Consider the following 21,368-nt stretch of genomic DNA (forward strand, 5'->3'; position numbering starts at 1 on the left):
TACTGAGCCTGCGCGTCTGGAGCCTGTGCTCCGCAACAAGAGAGGCCGCGATAGTGAGAGGCCCGCGCACCGCGAGGAAGAGTGGCCCGCGCTTGCCACAACTAGAGAAAGCCCTCGCACAGAAACGAAGACCCAACACAGCCAAAAATAAATAAATTAATTAATTAAAAAAAAAAAGATTGTGTAAAGAGTGAAGTAAGTCAGAAAGAGAAAAACAAATACTGTATGCTAACACATATATATGGAATCTAAAAAAAAAAAGGTTCTGACGAACCTACGGGCAGGAGAGGAAAAAAGACGCAGACATAGAGAATGGACTTGAGGACACGGGGAGGGGGAAGGGTAAGCTGGGACGAAGTGAGAGAGTGGCATGGACATATATACACTACCAAATGTAAAATAGCTAGCTAGTGGGAAGCAGCTGCATAGCACAGGGAGATCAGCTCCATGCTTTGTGACCACCTAGAGGGGTGGGATAGGGAGGGTGGGAGGGAGATGCAAGAGGGAGGGGATATAGGGATATATGTATACATATAGCTGATTCACTTTGTTATACAGCAGAAACTAACACATCATTGTAAAGCAATTATACTCCAATAAAGATGTTAAAAAAAAAAGATTTTGTAGATATGTTTCAGACAGAGGATAAACCCAGGGTATTCTGTGTATTTCCTACACTGTTTTCTACATTTGATATATTAACGTAGTCCTTGAAAAATCCAGGTAGATCATGGCAAATTATGGAGGACCACCATAAACTTAATCAAGTAATAGTCTCAATCACACTAACTGTGCTAGGTACAGTGTCTTTACCAGAACATAGCAACAGAGCCTCTTGTACTTGGTATGTAACTATTACACATAAGTTCAGGCTGTATCAGGAAGTAGAAATCCAAAGATGGGCAGATATAACCAATCAGAGCCTTGTCCAAGGGCTATGTTAACTAGTCAGCTCTCTGACAGAATATAATTCAAAAGGACATTGTTATCATGATATTCCACAGACCATCATACTAATCCACTGCTGTGGAGTTATTTTGAGCTCCTTCTGCCTGTAGTCTAGTAGATAGAGAAAGGAGTTACTAGAGTTCCTTACTAACACTGTTATCTTGAGAGGATATGGTTACTTCTGCAACACGGGGGCAAGGAGAAGTGTATCTGAAATTCAAGAGAGTCACTGGGGAAGCTTTTCTACACCTAGCACCATGAAAGGATGTTCCCTTCCATGTCCCCGGGGAACTCAACATTCCCTTACAATCCTGCAGCTTTCTACTGCAAGACCCACTGCGTTCTGTCTGAGGAATTCCCTCCTGGCTCATGCATAAGGCAGGTCAAAATGCCAGTGCATCGATATTCCTGGAAACAGATCTCAACCAGTGATGGATGGAAGTTGGTGGATAAATACCCCAGCTTCCTCTCCTTTGGGAGGGAACCAAATAATCCTTTCAACAGGCCACTGCTGCAGAAGTTTAGAGAGAGAATAACCACAGTGGTCTGGAGAGAAAAGGCTTCACGGAAGAGGTGGAACTTGATCTCCTAGAAGAAAGAGCAAATTTTGGCAAGTGGCAAAGAGAAGGGAGAGCATTAGCGAGGTGGAATGGTATGGGTGAATGTCTAGGAGTATAATAGCTTTCTTTTATTCCAAGTAGATTAAGCTAATATTTCTTACCCTCCCTTACATATACCAAGCACTGTGCTAGGTTAATTACCTACTCTATTAAGGAAGAAGAAGTAGATTGATGTGGCTGGGAGTATTTAAGTAGAGAAACTTCAAAATGTATTAAAAACCGCCCTGGAAATTTGAATTTCAGCAACAAGCGTTTGGGGTGTATAGGTGGGATTTGACTAGTGGGAGTGAGATATACATTCTAGAAGCTAATTCAATAGCATGAATAGCAAAGGTTGGAGTAAAGTGATATTGGAAGGTAGGAGACCGGTTGAGAGACCCTTGCAATAGGCCAGAGAAGGTATGACATCACATAACATGGGCCTCACTAGGATGAGGCCATGTGGACTGGAGAGGAATGTTCAGATATGAGCCTGTCAAAGATACGCATTAGGGAAGAGGGAGAAATCAAGGAAGACCCCAAGGTTTCCTAGCTGATAGTGGAGGGGATGGGGAGATAGCAGATGACAGAGAAGGAATGAACAGTCTGGAAAGTGGAAGAAATGACCAGCTTGCTCTACCACATCCCTCTTCCTCTTCCTGAAAACCCTCATAGCTAGGAGCTTCTGAAACCTAATACCAAATTCAGTTTTTGAGGATTCGATTCACTAAGGGAGGAAGTGTTGAACCAGATTCTAAGCCTCCCTGAGCTCCTGCCTCTTGTATTCTTCATGAATCATAATATTTACTAGAAGGGGAACTGTACTTCCTAATTCCCATTCCAATTTGCTGTCCTCATGGAAAATCTTATTTTTGCAACACCATTAGACATTCTAAATTTGGAATTTCCCAATTCCCATCAGCATAAGTGATAGTTTTAATGTTTCTTAAATACAGTGTTTGGGCATTTAATTATATTATGCAAAATTAGTAAACAGCTATTTCAAGACAGGGCTGATTAAACTGAATCTGCAAGGTATGGTATTTATTAGTATTGTATTTTCAGGACCAAGTGATATAGTGTCCTAGCTCTTGAAGTTGAAAGATGAGTGGCGCCTAGAAAATGATTTAACAGTGATGACGGCTGGTGTTTAATGAAATAGTTGTTTTGATGATTTCTTGTAGAACTGATTAGACCCTCGAGGGGCTGGCTGAGAGAGAGAGACACGTGTACTCTCCTTTTTTCCTTTCCATCACTCACATAGCCCCACGGATGCTCCTCACCCATTCTAGAATTTTTGCTCTTTTTCGCATTGCTAGATGTCCTGTCAGCTCAAAGAGTTGCTGACCAGGGAGAATACCAGCACTGCAGATGCTGTAGATGAAGATGGCTGTAGATAAGGGACCGAGGGATTGTGGAGGGAAGATGATGAATGGAAATGTTGAAAATAAAATACATCTTTCTGCTGGTCCTTCAGCTAAAGCCATGGTGTCTTTTTAGCGTTCACCCTTCTGTCATGTGATGAGGTGCCTACAGAGTCGCATGCCTACCGTGCTGCTATGTTAATTTCTTCAGGTTTCTTTGTAAAAATAAGGTGTCCATGGCAATATATTCTAAAATCTTTCTCATCCTCTGTATTCCTCTCCCTATTTGTATGCCTTTTCTTATTTTTAATGAATCCAGAGTGAAAATATATTCGTTACTGGATGGTTTCTGGTCTATGAAATCTGCCTTCATTCCAGATGTTTATCTGTAACAGGATTCCACAGCCAGGCTGTTGTTCCAGAGACTGACTGGTGAGGTAGCAGTTTGAGGCCTGATTTAAGACTTTTGGTAAGATTTCACCAGACCATGTCTCAAGATCATCACCAGAGACTTTCTTTCTGTCTGTGGCCACCTGGATATTACGTGCAAAACACTATACTAGTTTGATCATATATAAATCCCACTGGTAGCCTGCTTCGGAGAAAGTTGCTGCTCTTGGCCTATTTGCCTTTCCCAGAACTCCTATGAATATCTTAAAATATGGATATCCTGCATAGAAATGTACTTTTCAGGGTGTAATAGAGGACAAATTAAAAATCTGTGAGTGTCATATGCATGACTTTTCTCCTGGTATCTCAAATTCCAGTCTGTGAATAGCCTCCCTTCCTCCCTTGGGCCTGAAGTGGGTGATGCTGTCTTGGGTTGAATATCCCAGGGCTTCAGCTCTGGGAATCATTTCTATACCTCCCAGAAACCATGGGGATCGACATAGTCTATGGTATATTTTCAACTGTGTGGTTGGGTCTTTGGTTATTTTGGAATCAATACATTTTTGCCTTTTTCTGCTCTTTGTCATCCCTTTTCTTTTTTGCCCCTAGGATTTTTCCTTCTCTCTAGTTGTTCCTCTGTACCATTTGTGTCTGCACATCTGTGTATCATCTCCATTTCGTACTGGTAAAGGCTTTTGGTTAAATTTTCAACTATTTATATGTTCTTCGCTGAAAAAGACGTTACTTTTTGTCATTTCTGCATCTTTTCCTTTCAGGAGCTACCTGCCCTTCCCCTATTTGGTGGCACTGTCTGACCACATGGTCTCACCTCCTCTGGTACCCAGCACTGGTTGGTCCAGCCCTTTAGTCTGCACCTGATTGGCTCAGGTATGGGCATGTAACCTAAGTCAAGCCAGTCATAGTTCTTTCCAGGATTTTTGTGAGATCTTTCAGGGAAGTGGCCCATTTTTATGCTTCCTTTGGGACTGTTAACTGTAAGGAGAGTAAAGCTTAGGACCGGCAAGTATTGCCTTTGGTACATCAGGGGGGAGTCTCCCTCAGAATGAAGCCAACACAGAGAAAAGCAAAGCCAAGAGAGAGAGGGCTGCATTGAGTCCTTGACATGGTTGAGCCCCAAGCTCCCAGCCACTCCTTCTCAGGTACATGGGCCAATAAGTTCTCTTTTCTGCGTAAGCTACTTTGAGTTTCTGTCCCAGCACCTAAAAGATTTCTGACTAAACCACAAACACGAAATGCCAGTTATAAGTCAAGAAATGCCACCTTAAACAAGAGAAGGTCTCATAGCCTACGACTAGAAATATAATTTCACATATATTTAGTAACGAATTGTGAATGAGAGGGACTAGATTCTTTCTTACCCTCCAGAAGGTGGGGACAACAAGCCCAGGTGTCCCTAGTTATACCCGCTCCTGCTGAGTGCTTTTCACCAGTGCTCAGAAACAGGTCACTCGAACGGGTCCCTAGCATCTTTGTTCCGCATCATGCTGCCTCATCACTTTCTTTTAAAGCCCCAAGGTTCTGTCCCCCTCAGGTCACTGCCTCAAACACCAGTCTGGCCCTTGTGAGGCAGAATGGAGGCTGCTCTTCCCTTTACCACTCCTTTTCAAGCCTGAGAGAAGGTCCTTCTTTTTTTTTTTTTTTGAAGGTCCTTCTCTTGATCTGGACACAATTGTGAGCAGAGCCCACCTTACCGGCGTGTGGGTTGGCTATCCTCATAGCCCACAGGCCCAGCGTGGAGAGGCCAGGCCACTCCGAGTTCTCGAGGTGTGTCCAGCCCTCAGAGCCAAGGCCCAGGGAAAGCATGCAATTTCTAGTTCCTCCCGTCTAAGGCCTGCCTCTCCAAGCCTTATTTCCTGTTCCAGAAGCAACTTAGATCATTGACGGAGGCAATGCCCTCTCCATGTGGGGAAAGCCTACGCCACCCACAAGAGCACGGTCTTGCTCACTGGCCCCAGTGGGCTCATGACTCAGGACGTACCGACCAACACCAGCGCCTGCAGCCTTCAGTGACACCTTGTGTGGGACAGCGCCAGTGCAGTCCAGCCATTTCTGTTGAATTGCTTCCTCCGGTGCCTTTCTCCCAGTAAGAGGTGGAGATCACCCAGATCAACCCTTAACATATACTATAGTCTTCATGCTGCCTAGTTAAGACACACTCCTTAACACTGCCTAGAACTGAGTTCGAAGAAAAAGAAAGAGGGTGCAGTGTAGAGAGTAAAGGGAATGTGTGTCGGGAAGTAAGTATGGTCGTCAGGGAAGGGGTATCTAAACAGGAGACATCAAAGCTGGTTCCTGAGGGAGTAGGAGGAGCCAGGAAGAGAAAACATTTTGTTCCCAGAAGTGCAAGAGACTCAAGATTTTCAAAAAGGTGGAGGGAAGCCGTGTACGGTGGGAGAGAGAGAGAATGGTAGCGAGGTAGCAGGAGTCACATCATGCAGACAGTTTACAGATGTTTGAATTTTATTCTAAATGCAATGAGAAGCCATTGAAGAGTTCTACATGGGTCAGATACTTAATCACATTCATGCATTTAAAAGACTAGTTTGGTTTCTGTAGGGAGAATGGATAAGAGGAGGCAACATGGTAAAGAAGGGAACCCAGTGAAAAGGCTTTTGCAGTGGATCAAGTCAAACATGATGGTGGCTTGGCCAGGGTGGTGAAATAGAGATGGAGAGATGGAGACTGATTTGAGATATTTTGCAGGTAAAAGAGACATTTTATTGATTATTTGTTGTAGGGGGTGCGGGAAAGTGACATCAAGAATGATTCCTATGTCTCCGGATTACACCATTGGATGGATGGTGGTACCATTTATTAAAAGGGAGAAGACCAGGGGAGGAAAAGTTTTTGAAAAGAGGGGGTAGGAATCAAAAGTTCAGTTTTAAGGAGGACAATTTTGAGATACAAGAGATTCACGTGGAGACATCATATAGGTTGGTGAACGGACCAGAGCGCATTTCAGAGCCTGGAGATTATTTGGGAAACCTCAGCATGTTGGTGCTATTTAAGCCATGCAATGGGATGAGATCACCTGAGGACAAGGCCCTGGATTAAGCCTTAGGAACTCCAATAATTTGTGGTGAGGTAAAGGAAGAGAAGTTGGCAAAACAGACTATGGAGAAGCTGCTAAGGAGGAAAACCTGGAGAACGCAGGATCCGAAAGGCCAGCAAAAGAATATCTTCAGATGAAGGAGAGCTTAGCTGTGAGATCTAGAAGAAGAGCTCAGAGAAGTAAGCACTGGGTTTTGCCACATGCAGGTGATGGGTGGCCTTGCCAAGGGTTCTTTTTGGTGGAATAGAAGAGACAGAAGTCAGATTGAGTTGAGGAGTGAAGGGGAGAGGAGGAAGTCGAGACAGCAAAGGTGGAGAATTAATTCAGGGACTTGGTAAAGGGAAGTAGGGAAAAGGGAGTAGACACTGGAAAAAAAGAGTGGGGCCTGAAGTGTTTTGATTTTCTTAGATAGGAAGTACTAGACAGTATTTACTGATAGGAATTAAGGAATTAGGGGAAAAGTAAATAAGGACTCAGGAGATTGAGAATGACAACGAGAATGAAGTTCTTAAGAAGGGATAAAGTCAGCAGTAGTGCTTTTCAAATGTTGGTGTACGTGGGCCTGTAAACCCCGCCAGGAAGCTTGTGAAATGGCAGATTCTGATTCAGCGGGTCTGGTGGGGTGGGGGGGGGAGGGGGGGAGGGCTGAGATTTTGCATTTCTAACAGTTTCCCAGGTGATACTGATGATGCTGGTCCAAAGACCACTTTGAGTAGCAAGGGTGGAGCAAAAAGGGATATGCTTTTAAATGAAAAAATGGAGAAGAGAAAAGAGGGCATACAAGCCATCTCCGAGAGGGGAAAAGTAAGCCCTAAAGAAATGTAGTTAAATTTTCGGGCAGAGTTGAGGGCCCATTTGAGGTTTGCAAGTATGAACCTAATGTGAAACCAGTCTACAACATTTCGTAGCTTGGCTGCCCACAAGGAGAGGGAGATGGTTGGATTTCTCTGTTGTTGGGGTCTTGCCAATTGAGTATGAGAGTGGGAGTAGGGGTTAGAGAGGAAGGTCTTTTCCAAACTGATTGTAAGGATGATCATGGAATCTAAGCTGGACAAGAATGGAAGGGGACTTATTGTTCCTGCCAAATGTATGTCAGTTGTGATGGCAACATTAATTTCTGTGAAGAGACATGTCAAGGTCACTGTGGAAAAAAAAATACTGGCTCATTATACAAGCACATGCTATTGTCTTAAAAAACACTGATTCTAATTGAGAAATGAGAGGTATCAAATAGCTATGGATTTTCTGTGATTCCTGTGTATTAGCTAAGAATGTGTTCGGCTGTAAGAAGAGATGACTCAACGAATAGTAGCCTAAATAGCATCTAACATAACAAGAAAGGTAGAGGTAGAACCATTGTTCTTTTTAACTGCTCAGCAATGCCATTTTGGATCCAATTTCTTTGTATCCTTTTTGTCCTCATAGTTATTTCCTCCTGCTTACAAGACGGCTGCTGCTGCTCTAGACAGCCCTTCCACATTCATATCAGGAAGAAAGGAGGAGACGATGATGCCAACTGCAATTGTCCTTTTTTATCAGAAATGCAAAATCTTTCCCAGAAACCTCCTAGCAGACTTCCACTTACATTGTATTGGCCAGAATCTCATCACATGTCCATTATGCAAGGGAACTGGGTAAAATGAGTATTTAGCTTTCTTACTTTCCATAATAGAGGTTGACAAGGGATAAAGGTGTTGGGAATGGGGTGTTGGTTCAGCCCACCTATAATATCTGTCTCATTGAGAGCTGGCTGGAGACCTTATCTAAGTATCTCTGTTTTAGAGCAGTCAGTCCACCAGTAATATCCTATTATGTTAAATGTGCTGTGCTCAATAATAAAGAACTGTCTTCTCTTACACTTGGTTCTCTTTCTAGTCTTAGATGGCATGAAGGTCTGTGTTTGAGCAGGAATATGGAATATACTGTTCCAATAACAGAGACCTGTTATTCTCTGGGCCTGCAATAACTCTTAACTGGCTCATATTCTCAAGATAATTCAGTGGTTGCTTAGGGGAAAGAAAATAAAGAATGACAATGTTCAATAAATGTTTGCCAAATTAAGAAAGATGGAAGAGTATGAATTACAGAGGCCCCAAAGATCTATCTACTGAAATATAACTCTGTCATCATTCCTTTCCAAATAACAGACTGTACATTTATTTGGACTAAAATTCAAATGTTATATATGTTAATTTGTAAGTCCCAGGCTTCACACAGTGATGGTTGCACACGTGTCACATTTGTAGTAATAGCTCGATTCTCGATGCTCCACAGCCCCTGCCTGCCTAATCGGCAAGATATCTGATCTCTTCCCACGACCCTCTCTCCCCTCATGTCCCCAGATGTCATTAGCCTTTCTCATGTATACATTGTCCACAGTCCTTTACTGAGTTCCAGAAAGGAGACAGATAGACGTTGAAAGCTGTAGGAGCAGAAACTTCTCTGTTGCAGCATAGATAATAAACCCCAAAGACAGTGTACATAAAGCAAATATGCCTAAAGCACAGATTCAGGAGCCAGATTGCCTGGGTTCTAATCTCAGCTCTGCCACTTGTTAGATATGTGACCTCAGCCAATTACTTAATCTCTATGTGCCTCAGTTTCCCCATCTGTAAATTGGAAATAATAATCATATCTTTCCTAGAGTGTTGTTTCGATGATTGAATGACTAAATACATATAAAGAGCTTAGAGCCGTGCCTGGCACTAAATAAATACTATAGAAGTGTTTGCTCTTATTATTATTACTACTACTACTACTGCTACTAATACTACTGTCCTTATTTATATTTTTAATAACCAGCTAGTGCCTCGCACCTTGGACACTAGAAACATTCAATAAATATCTGTTGAGATGTGTTTTGAAGGAAGGAAGATGAGGGCAGTTAGATGGTGGGTGATAAGACTTGTGGTATCTATTAAAAGTGATGCTAATTTTTAGCTCAAGAAACCAGAAAGAATAAGAAACTGTACACGACTGCCTCAGAGAGAATATCTTCTTGCCCTCTAACTTAGATGTCAGCCCTCTGTATCCAAAAAAATGAAATCCTGTGTTGCCACTTCCTAGATTATTAAAACCCCCTGGAATGGTGACTTTCATGCCTCCAACCCCACACCTGTTTGGAAGCTCATATGGGCTGCTCCCGAGGAGAGAGACCCACTGTCAGCTGTTTTATATATTGTGGTTTCATTGCTTCAAAAGGTTTTTTACAAAAAAAAAAGTCACCGCACTAGATGAATCAAGAAAAGAGCATATGCAGCTGCTTTTCAGGGTTTCTTGTTTGGCTGACCCAGACCCAGCACCTCATGCATTTCCTAGTGGGTCTGAGTAGAGCTCTGTGTGAATTGCCCTCTGAATCAAAAACCAAGCAAATAAGATGCTTGTCTAAAGACCTTTCTTCCTGCCCTCTCCTCGCTTTTTGTTCCTTACTGTCCTTTTGTGCACCAGTTATGCTATGCATTTTCTTTTTATGTTTTTATGGCTGCTGGGGTTGCTTTCAGAAGGATACCCTAAGACGGCAGAGAAATTAATGCATCAAGGGATTTCAGGCAGAAAAATCCATCTGACCTGGTGACAGTTGGTAAGCATTAGAGAAAATCTCACTCACTGGAGAACCATAAGTTTGGCAATTTCATTTCGGCTTACTTTGCTGCCCTTCCCAAAGCTCCGGGTTCAAAGAGAAGAGGAGGAAACAACTTCACTGAATTTGGTCAGAGAGAGAACTTTGAAGCCCACAGCAAAGCTGTCCAGAGCAAAGGAACTGTAAGAAAAATATCTCGTTGTTGGTCCAAATCCGACTTCTTGATGCCCTGTTGCATTTTAATGAAAACTTGAAGCCACGTCCCAGACTTCCTTTTCAGCTGATGGATGGGGAGTACTGTTTCTGAAGAAGGCACACATTCTTTCTGCCTTTTTCTCCTTCTAGCTGCTTTATTGGATGCTTTAGCTCAACCACTTATCATTGTTTTGTGATGAAGGCTGCATACCAGCTCATCTCGGAGTAGTTTGTGTTCTTCCACAGGGGCAGGGCCGAGGAAGAATATCTTTTTCAAGAGAGGAAAAGTGGAATTTGTCAGTGATGCAAACCAGACAGGAAGGGAAGGAAGGAGACTCTGGTTTTTCACAAAAGGATTCTAAGATGCTGAAAAGTGAGCCCGACAGATTCAGTCAGCAGCTGAGGTCATCTGCCTGCAATTCAGTGATCTGGACTCCAATCACAGAGCTGATAGGACCAGGGGCCTGTGTGGGGCTGTGCACTTTTCTGTGCTTTGAAGGTCATGACAGACACTAAGGGTTTCATCAGGCAGAGTGAGGCAGCCTCTCTCTCAGGAAGACCTTTGACCTGAGTCTTGTTCTTTGTGTGGTTAGTCTTCCACCTGCCCCAAATGTAACTCTTCCATACAGGCCTGTGAAATGGTTCTATCCTTCTTAAGCGGATCAATCCAATTTAAGAACTCAAGTTAGAACTAAAGCAATTCCATTGCTATGCGAAAGTCCATTTTAGCGTTGCTGTCCTGTGATGTCACCATCTCTCTGGGGGTATTGTACTTTCCTGACCAGTGTTTTCTAAAAGGGACTTTTTTTTTTTTTTAACACCTTTACTGAAGTATAATTGACTTACAATGTTGTGCTAGTTTCCACCATACAACAAAGTGAATCAGCCACATGTACACATATATATCCCCATATCCCCTCCCTCTTGCGTCTCCCTCCCACCCTCCCTATCCCACCCCTTCAGGTGGTCACAAAGCACCGAGCTGATCTCCCTGTGCCATGCAGCTGCTTCCCACTAGCTATCTATTTTACATTTGGTAGTGTATATATATCAATGCTACTCTCTCACTTCATCTAAAAGGGACTTTTAAAAGAAAAAAAAAAGATTTCGCAACAAATAATCTAATATTTTGCAGTACCTCTAAGGCTGTATCTAATTTTGAGGGGAAAAAACCTAAGAAGTAATGCAATTTTGTTTATTTTTGATGTGTGGTTTAAACCTAAGAGTCAAGTAATTATTGATTGTATAACTGTGTAGCTATTAGGTACATATGCCTACTTTAGTTATTATGGTATGCCAAAGAGTTTCAATACTTTTTGTTCATAAGATGTTTAAAATTTAGTTAGGGAAACAAAATAATCTCAAATAGCAATTAGTGAGAAGACAATGTGATAATTAACTGTATTTTAAACTGACAAAGTGCTAAAGAATCAAGTATAGAGAACAGAGTTGGGTAGGATGAGATGTCAATTGCATAGGATGGATTAAAAAGGCAAAAGCAGTTACAGAGGGACGACTATGGTGCCGCTTGCTAGGGAACTGAGGAGAAAGCAGCATTTAAAAAATCTCGTTCTTCGAAATAGGGTCATTTGTAGAGACGTGGATGGACCTAGAGACTGTCATACAGAGTGAAGTAAGTCAGAAAGAGAAAACCAAATATCGTATATTAACGCATATATGTGGAACCTAGAAAAATGGTACAGATGAACCTGTGTGCAAGACAGAAATAGAGACACAGATGTAGAGAACAAATGTATGGAACCAAGCTGGGAAAGGGGGGTGGAGTGGGATGAACTGGGAGGTTGGGATTGACATGTATACACTAATATGTATAAAATAGATATCTAATGAGTTCCCTGCTGCTGTACAGCACAGGGAACTCCACTTCACTGTACAGTAGAAACGAACACAACACTGTAAAACAACTATACCCCAATTAAAAAAAAAATCTTGTTCTTGGTTGTATTGCATTGCTCTGCAGGTAGTTTATTATTCTTGGTGTCAGATCTATTAGTTACCTTAATGTCTGGAAGAAAAGGAATATACCAATACTTCTGTAATGTGTTAGGTGGAATTTGAATGTTCCTGGGAAGGTTTACCGTGGGAAAAGAGGTGCAAATTTAAGCTTTTACAAGATTGTTTTTATCCCACTGACTAAACTCCTTCTCCTCTCTTACAAATGTTTCCTAGCTTTTCCTAAAATGTCTCACAATGTTCATGAGGACTAGTGTCAGGGGTCTTTTTTAAAAAAGTAGATTTCTGTTACATGATTTCACTTACCATCAACCATGTTACCACCTTAAGTGGCATAAAGCTGGCCCCTTCATCTCCCATGCTCAAAGCCCTGAGATGTATCAACATTTGCTTTTGAGCAATAAGGCTGCTTCTTCAGCTGTTTTGCACTCTATTCATTAGGGAAGCTGAAAAAAACAAAGAGCAATATGAGTAACACGGTTAAAGGAGAACCCGTTGGAAGAGTTCTCATTAGTTAATGCTATCAACAAGACCTCCAAAGTCTTAGCTCTTACACTAGTCTTTTCTTAGACTCTGTCTCATCTCATTCCCTTCGGCACCTATTCCATCAGGGGCTTCATGGTAAGCTTGGGCTTATTGTTAAGGACCTGATAAAGGGATTTCTGTAAAATTCATGCTTGATCTTACATCTCCAATTTGTGAAGTGGAGGGGAACAAAATTGCTTGGATGCTGTTTTTCATCTGAAACTGGTAAAGCACAGGCAGGTTATTTGATGGGGTACCAGGGATCACCAGCTTTCTTTGGATCACACTATGAGAAACACTGTGCTAGGTCCATCAAGGGCATGGGCTACGTTGCCTGAAAAAGAATCAGATGGGGACTTGACGCTCTATATGAGTGGAAGAAGGAAGAAGCCTGGACCTGGAGTGTGGCTGGTTTTTCCTGAAGCTGGGCAGAGGCAGGAGGTGACTGCCATGGGGTATTCTAGAAGTGGCAGAACCTCAGATGGGAGTGACTCTGTGTCTGTGGAACTAGAAACCAAGCAGCTTAAACATGGGGGTCCCAGAAAAGGTTTCCTTGGCTGAGTTTGGTGAGGGTGTGAAGGATCATTTGAGGGACTGTCAGCAGTGCTAGTTGTTTTTTGTGTCCTTAAAGGTTTGCGAAATAAGGAAAAAACTCCATCCCAATTGCGTTATCCTCCATTTTCCTGGATGACGCAAGCCTGGGGTTCTTGTAAGATCCAAGAGTGGTGATGAAGCCCTGATAAACAAATTTCTCATTAACCATGGTGAAGGAGTGTTGGAAGCAGCTCTAATTTTATTTAGAAAAATTAAGAAATATAAATGCTATTGCATTCCAGATGCCATGGGGTAATTAAGATCGGTTACAAGTCTTCAACAGAAGATCACTGAAAAAAAGACCTATTTCTGTTGGGATATGGATTTCTCTGATCTTGTTTGAGAACTGACTTCACAGGCAAAGCAAATTTAACAAGCAAAAATGCAAACCAATTAGGAATTACTAAAGCCACACTCCCATTTGGTAAAATGAAAAAAGAAAAACCTTAACTAAACTTGGATATCGTGGAATTCATCACTATTTCCAAGCAAAGGTGACAAGCAATACTGAATACTTCTCTGGAATTTCAGTCACTAAATATGGGGCATTTTAAAGACCTTTAGTGGCCATGAGCACTCTTGTGAATTTCTCACTCACATCATATCAAGTATATTAAAATGAACTGATAACCACATTTAATTAAATGCATATAGAAATGTAAGAGTTGACTTGCAGTCGCAGGTTCCCATGTTGCATTTTTAAAGATAAAAACATTCGTTTTAATTTTGTGATTTTCTTTTTAATATTTGGAACCAATCAATTTTCCCCCATACCTCTAATATTTCCACAGATCCTTGGAAATTTTGAAGGCCCCACAAGATCAAACCTATGGTGCCTAATAGATTAAAGGACCTGTACAGATGGAGAGCTAGTGGTCAGATGTATGCTTTCTGTGGCAATTGACCTGTCCTGCTCCTCATAAAAACAGCAGTTTACAAGGGGCAATGGCCTTAAGCCAGTGTCAGATTCTATCACTTAACATGGCACAGCAATCCTTTCCTCTCCAGGTGAACTGCAAACATATTTCATTTCAGTGGAAGGAATGTGTCTATAAGGAGGTTGAAAAAAAGTTTTTCTAATGATGCAAATAAATTGAACCAGTGGCTGTTTTTCATGGCTTCCAAATGCAAAGGCATTATGATTTGATCAGGTATATTTTATAAGAATATGAAATTTCTCCTTGTTAATGAGCAGGTTTGGGGTAGCTTGAAACAGTGGAATATTGGCAAGAATACTGGACACAGGGAAAGAAAGACAAACTTGGTTTTACTTCTCGCACTAAGGAACTGTGTGAGCTTTACTGCATCTCTTGGCCCATGCAGGCCTCAGTTACTTCCCTTGTGTAGTGAATGATTTGGAGTGAACAGGTACTGTATTTTCTAGACTTCGGTTATTTACAAAGCACTTTCATGATTTTTGCCATATTCATGGGATATCAGGCCAATAATTTTGTAATACTTTCATTTGTATAAACTTCACTCTTCACTTTAACAAGTATTTGAGGAGACGTCTGCTTTTGGTCAAGATGAAATAACAGGGAGCAGATTTACCCTCCTACCTGAAACAACTAAATACACGAACAAAATATACAAGCAAGAATTTTCAAGACGTTGGACATCAGGCAATGAAGGCAGTGGTACCCCAGAGAGAGGAAACAAATGCGGTGAACTCTACAGTTGCCCTAGCTTATTGCCTAGAGTTTCCAGATCTTTCTAAACAATAAGCTGGGGCAATTGTAGGGTTCACTTCATTTGTTTCCAGTTGTGGTACAGGGAAGGGGAATCCCGGCAGAGCCTCGCAGTTTCCCTGGGTTGAGGAATTGGAACTGGGAGTCAGCGGAAGCCAGGGTGCTGGAGAGTGAACAGCTGTACAGAGAGAAAACTCTAGATCTGAAGGTTTCTCTCCAGTATTCAGCTGAGTACTGATCATGCATGCAGGTGAGGAAACTATCAAGTCTGGGGAAAGAACCATCTGAAAGTATTAGAGGGAACAATCAGCAGGGATCATAAAGGGCAGGAAATAGTGCCTATTCTCACCACGTAGGTCTCGTAATTCACAGGGCATCAGGTATACAGAAGGGTATTGCCTCAACAGTGGGAAAAGTTAGTCCTAGACTAAACTCTACTCTGGTCTCATCTAACAAAGGTTAAAAGGAAAACCTGAGAGGATCATTCTGTTTCCAGGTAACCCAACTGCATCCCAGAACAAAGTTCAAGAATATTTATTTAAAAAGAAATTATGGGGCTTCCCTGGTGGCGCAGTGGTTGAGAATCTGCCTGCCAATGCAGGGAACACGGGTTCGAGCCCTGGTCTGGGAAGATCCCACATGCCGCGGAGCAACTGGGCCCCTGAGCCACGATTACTGAGCCTGCGCGTCTGGAGCCTGTGCTCTGCAACAGGAGAGGTCGCAATGGTGAGAGGTCCGCGCACAGCGATGAGGAGTGGTCCCCGCTTGCCGCAGCTGGAGAAAGCCCTCGCACGAAACGAAGACCCAACACAGCCAAAATTAAATAAATAAATAAATAAATAAATAATTTAAAAAAGTTACTTAAAAAAAAGAAAAAAATAGAGGATACCTAGTAAAATTTGAATTTCAGAAAACAGCAAAGAATTTAAAAAAAAAAAAAAAAAAGAAATTACGGCCAGAACCAAAGAGAGTAAAATTCCAATTTATGGTACCCAATCAAAAATTACCAGGAATGCAAAGAATCATAATGAAGAGAAAAAAAATCGATCAATCAAAACCAATCCAGAACTGACACAATTATAGAATTTGTTCACAAGGATATTAAATCAGTTATTATAACCGTATTCCGTATGTTCAAAATGCTAGAGGAAAAACTAAAGATTGTAAGTAGAGAAGTGAAACATGAAAAAGATGCAAATTGAACTCCTAGAGATGAAAACTACAGTGGCTGAGGTGAGAAATGTACTGGGAAGGATTAATATCATATTGGACATTATAGAAGAAAAGACTAATGAACCTGAAGACAAAGAGACAGAAGCCACTCTGAATGAAACATAGAGGGGGAAAAAAGGATTAAAGTAGTGAACAGAGCTTCAGGGGGCTGTGGGAACACTTCAAGCTGTCTAGCAATTATAGTCCCTGAAGGGCAGGGGAGGAGACAAAAAAATATTTGAAGGGATAATGGACGAGAATTTTCCAAATTTTGTGAAAATTATAAAGCCACAAATGCAAGGAGCTCAAAGAATCAAAAGCACAAGAAACAGAAATAGAACTACTCTAAGGCACATAATAATCAAAATGGTCAAAACCAGTGATAAAGATAAAATCTTAGAAACAGCCAGGGAATAAAGACACATTACATACAGAGGATCAAGGATAAAATGACAATGAACTTCTCATGGGAAAAATTCAAGTGAGAAGACAGTGGAGAAATATACTTAAAGTGTTAAAAGAAAAACCGTCTTCTTAGAATTCTCTATATGACAAAAATATCTTTCAAAAAATAGTTTTCTTTCAGACATACAAAGATGGGAAAGAATTCATCACCAGTAGAACCACAGTACAAAAAATATTATAGGAAGTCTTTTAGACAGAAGGAAAATGATATTAGGTAGAACTACGGATCTACACAAAGGACTGAAGAGCACCAAAAATGGTAGCTACATGGGTTAAGTATATTATGTTTTTTTCTTATTATTTATATATTTTTAATGAATAATTGACTCAACAAAAATAGCATAATGTGGGGTTTTTAATACAGGTAAAAGTACGATATATGACAACAATAGTCCAAAGCCTGGGAGGGGAAAAAAATAAAACTGCTTTTGTTAAGGTTCTTACATGTAAAATAGTATTATATCGATTCAAGGTGGACTTTGATAAGTGAAAGATGTATACTATGACCCCTAAAGAAACCTTCAAAAAATGAAACAAGGGAATATATCTAAATAAGCGAAGAGGAAAGATAAAATGGTATCATAACAAATAATCTGGGCTTCCCTGGTGGCACAATGGTTAGGAATCCGCCTGCTAATGCAGGGGACACGGGTTCGTGCCTCGGTCCGGGAAGATCCCACATGCCGCGGAGCAACTGGGCCCGTGAGCCACAACTACTGAGCCTGCACGTCTGGAGCCTGTGCTCCGCAACGGGAGAGGCCGCGACAGTGAGAGGTCTGCACACCACGATGAAGAGTGGCCCCCGCTCGCCGCAACTAGAGAAAGCCCTTGCACAGAAACGAAGACCCAACACAGCCAAAAATAAATAAATAAATAAATAAATTTATTTTAAAAAAATGCTGAATACAGTTTAAAAAAAGAAACAAATAATCTGAGAGAAGGCAGAAAAGAAGAAAGAGAGGAAAAAGGGACAAATAGAAAGCAAATAGCAAGTTTATAGATTTTAAACCTAACCATATCAATAATCAACTTAAATAAAAATAAACTAAACATCCCAATTAAAAGGTAGAGATGATCAGATTGGATAAAACAAACAAGACCCAACTATATGCTGTCTGTAAGAAAACCACTTTAAAGATAAAGACACTAATGGGTTAAAAGTAAAAGGGTGAACAAAGATATGCCATATTAATTATAAGAAAGCTGGACTGGCTGTATTAATATTAGACAAAGTAGGTATCACAACAGAGAATATTATCAGGGATTTTTTAGAAGTCCATTTCATACTGATAAAAGGGTCAATTCAACAAGAGACTATATCAACTCTAAACATTTATACACCTAATAACAAAGCTTCAAAACACATGAAGCCAAAACTGATAGAACCACAAGGAGAAATAGAAAAACCCACAACTGTGGCTGCAGATTTCACCATCCTTCTCTCAATAATTGATAGATCAAGCGAGCAGAAAATCAGCCAGAAAACTTGAACACCACTCCCAACCCAAATGACCTGACTGACGTTTACAGAACACTCCACCCATCTACAGCAGAATACACATTCTTCTCAAGGGCACACAGAACATTTGCCAACAGAGATCGTATTCTGGGTATAACGCAAATCTCAATAAATTAAGAAGGATTCAAGTCACACACAGTGTATTCTCTGACCACAAAGGAATTAAAATAGAAATCAAAACCAGGTATTGATAACCCTGGTATTGTCTGGATAGCCAGACAATCTCCAAATATTTGGAAAATAAATAACATGCTTCTTTGTTACCCATGGATCAAAGAAGAATTCAAAAGGGAAATTACAAAGTACTTTGAACTGAATGAAAATGAACACAACATATCAGAATTTGTACAATTCCACTAAGGCAGAACTTAAGAGGAACTTTATAGCACTAAACCCCTATATTAGAACAGAAGAAAGATCTCAAATCAACAACTTCAGCTTCTACCTAAGAAACTAGGAAAGGAAGAGGGAATTAAACCCAAAATAAGCAGAAGAAAGGACTGGGCTTTATTCTGGCTACAGTTAGCTGTGTGACCTGGGCCAGCATTGTTCTTTCTGGTCCTGCCTGGTTTCATCACTTGACAGATGAGGACTGTAAACAATAACAGTGTTCACCAAATGCTGGGTCTGCCGCATAGGAATCATGAGGGAGCCTGTTAGAAACGCTAATTTCTAAGCCCTGACCCAGATCTAGGGAATCAAAATTTCTGGGTAGGGCCTGAGAACCTGTGCGTTTTAAACACAGAAGTGATAGGAATGTCCGGAGTGGTAGGACCAGTGTCCTTCTCCTCGGTGGCATTCTGTTCAGTGACATGACTTCTGAGGGGATGCCAGCCAGGAAGGCTCAGCCCTAGACAGGAGGCTCTCAGCTTCAGCGTGATCCCTGCCCCGTAACTCAAGTAGCCAAGTCATCATGGGGAACATAAGGGCCTGGACGATGAGAATATTAGCAATGACCGGGATGGACTAACGGTAGAGCTCTTCCATTCATCTTATAACGTTACAGAAGCCTCGGCTTCCTTGGTATTCAGTAGGTGAAGGAGTCTGATTATGATCAAGGTCGGCTTCCCAGCCCTTCTAGCTTAGGGTATGATTTAATTTGTTTCATTTTCATTTTATTTGTGCCTATTTCTGTTCCATAATTTATTTCTTTAATCGTCAATGCCTTTATCTCTTTGAACAACCTCAACAAATTTATGCTGACATCTTTTCAGACGATTCTCTAAGATGCGTTTCATTTGGAGTGAACTATTCTTCCAAGTCTTGTTTCTTGGCTGTCCTGCGAGAAATTAGCCTTTCTTCCCGTGTTTTGGAATTTTGGTTTGCAGGCTTATTTTGAGTATTCCCTCCAAACTTTTCCCTTCCTGACAGGTTGACTGCCTAGCCCAGCCCTCCTATTCCTAAACCAGAACCAGGTTTTACAGTTGAGCGTAGGATGTACTGCCCCTAGGGGCCATCGAGGGGTATGGCCGATCCATTTACAGAGTGGGTAGTTGGCTCAGTTCCTGAGAGTAACACATTGTCTTTGTGTCTTGTCTCCCCAGGCTTAGAGTTCTTCATCTGAAGCCATAGTCCCAGCAGAGTGAAAGCACTGTCTGCCTCTGGCATCAAACAGGAAGCCTGGCCCTGCTCCACGTCTCATTCACATTTAGAACCCCTTGTCCACAGGGATCAAGCTCCCAGTCACTGGTGCCTACTTCCAGAGCCCAGACAACCCACAGTTTGTGTTTTCCCTTTGTGTCTGGTCCACGAGATCTTATCTTATACCAGAGCCTGGTTGGGTCTTCCTGGTTTCTTCCCTGCCTCCCTCCCTTCCTTCTTCTTTCTTTCTCTCTCTTTCTCTGTCTCTTTCTTCCTGCCTCTTAAATATTTCATCTGTCATTGCTATGTGTTCAGAGTAGGAAGGTGAACTCACTGCCTCTTGATCATGATAAAAATCTGCATTAATTCATTTGAAAATGGTAAAGAAATGATATTTTTTCCAACCCCAAGTCTCCGGAGTAAGATCCACACCCCCTATCATGACTGACTCCTATTTACTCTTCCACTTGACAGAGCCTGAGCATTTAAATCTTCTATTAATGCTTGTGGTATGTTATACAAGTTGGTACTTATTGATTTGTTAGAAATGTTATGTGTGTGCATGTCCTGCTCTCCAAGATAATCTGCTAACCGCCTAACAGAAGAGACCATGATTTATCATTAAAGTATTAACCAAAATGACACATTTTCTAATAGCCACACACAGAAAACCTCAATAAACACCAATTACCACACTGATTTACCCCACCCATCTCAAATCTCCTTAATTCCTCCATCGACTGTATCATGACACAGCAAAAATACTTATATATCCCAAAATAATGTTGAAATACAAAAATGGACAGTTATATTCAATATATCAATACAAATATGTACACATTTGATATTTTCAGTTTTTTCTTTTCTTGCTATGTGCTTTGAGAGTTAGTGCCTCCTGATCTTTCAACTTGGAAACATTGCATAGTTGTCTACTATCCATTTTCCAGTGAGACAGAGACAGAAAAATTCCCAGTGAGATGGAGAGAGAAAAGGGCCTCCAGCCCTGCCCATCAGGAAATCAGCTACCTGTGACCAGAGAGCGAGTACATTCTTTCTCCAGGCAGGTGTTAACCCACCCCAGCTAGTTAAGAGCCTGCAGGGCTTCTACTTTGGTGAGATAAAGAGGCAGCCTGTGTGGGGTCCCTTCTCCTCCCCCACAGAGCCATTTGTTCTTGGGGATACACCCCCTCCAGGAATCTTTCAATGCTCTTCAAACCATGGGCACGCACAATGCACCTGACCTTGTTCAAAGGCAGGGGCTGCACTGCCCCAGGCAAAGAGTAAAGAAATACAGAAAATTACATCTCTTTCCTGTCTCTTTCACTCTGTTGTAAAAGGAAAGACTCCTGTGTCTGTTGACCAAAACACTTATTAGTTCTCCCTTTTCTTCTTTCCACTCTGTAATGCACACTATCAGCTGTTAATGATTCAGCAATAGGAATCTTCACTTTGATAAGATGCAGCCAGTGGGAAAAAAACCGCAAAACTTTGTATCCTCTACACTTTAGATCATTCATTTACCTCTGGGAAGAATGTCCTTTATGCCCCTTCATTGAATCAGGCATGGACTTTGTGCGAAACATGTTTTATCCTGTAGAAAGGCTCTTTGGAGAGTGGCATTTACTCAAAGGGAACAAATGCCTGAAGGGTGTTCTTACCGA

At 41.5% G+C, this 21,368-nt stretch overlaps 1 long non-coding RNA gene across 1 annotated transcript in view; it reads right to left on the reverse strand.

Moving 5' to 3' along the window:
* The window catches only part of LOC309662430, a 65,953-nt gene that overhangs the window by 34,770 nt on the left and 9,815 nt on the right, over positions 1 to 21,368 (reverse strand). Inside the window, exons 2-3 of the long non-coding RNA XR_014264671.1 lie at positions 12,430 to 12,569; positions 9,982 to 10,417 (exon numbers count right to left, since the gene is read on the reverse strand). This is a non-coding gene — a long non-coding RNA (uncharacterized lncRNA). The remainder of the gene's footprint in view (positions 1 to 9,981; positions 10,418 to 12,429; positions 12,570 to 21,368) is intronic.

This window comes from Balaenoptera physalus, assembly GCF_965194825.1.
Source record: "Balaenoptera physalus genome assembly, chromosome: 6".
Classification (NCBI taxonomy): Eukaryota; Metazoa; Chordata; class Mammalia; order Artiodactyla; family Balaenopteridae; genus Balaenoptera; species Balaenoptera physalus.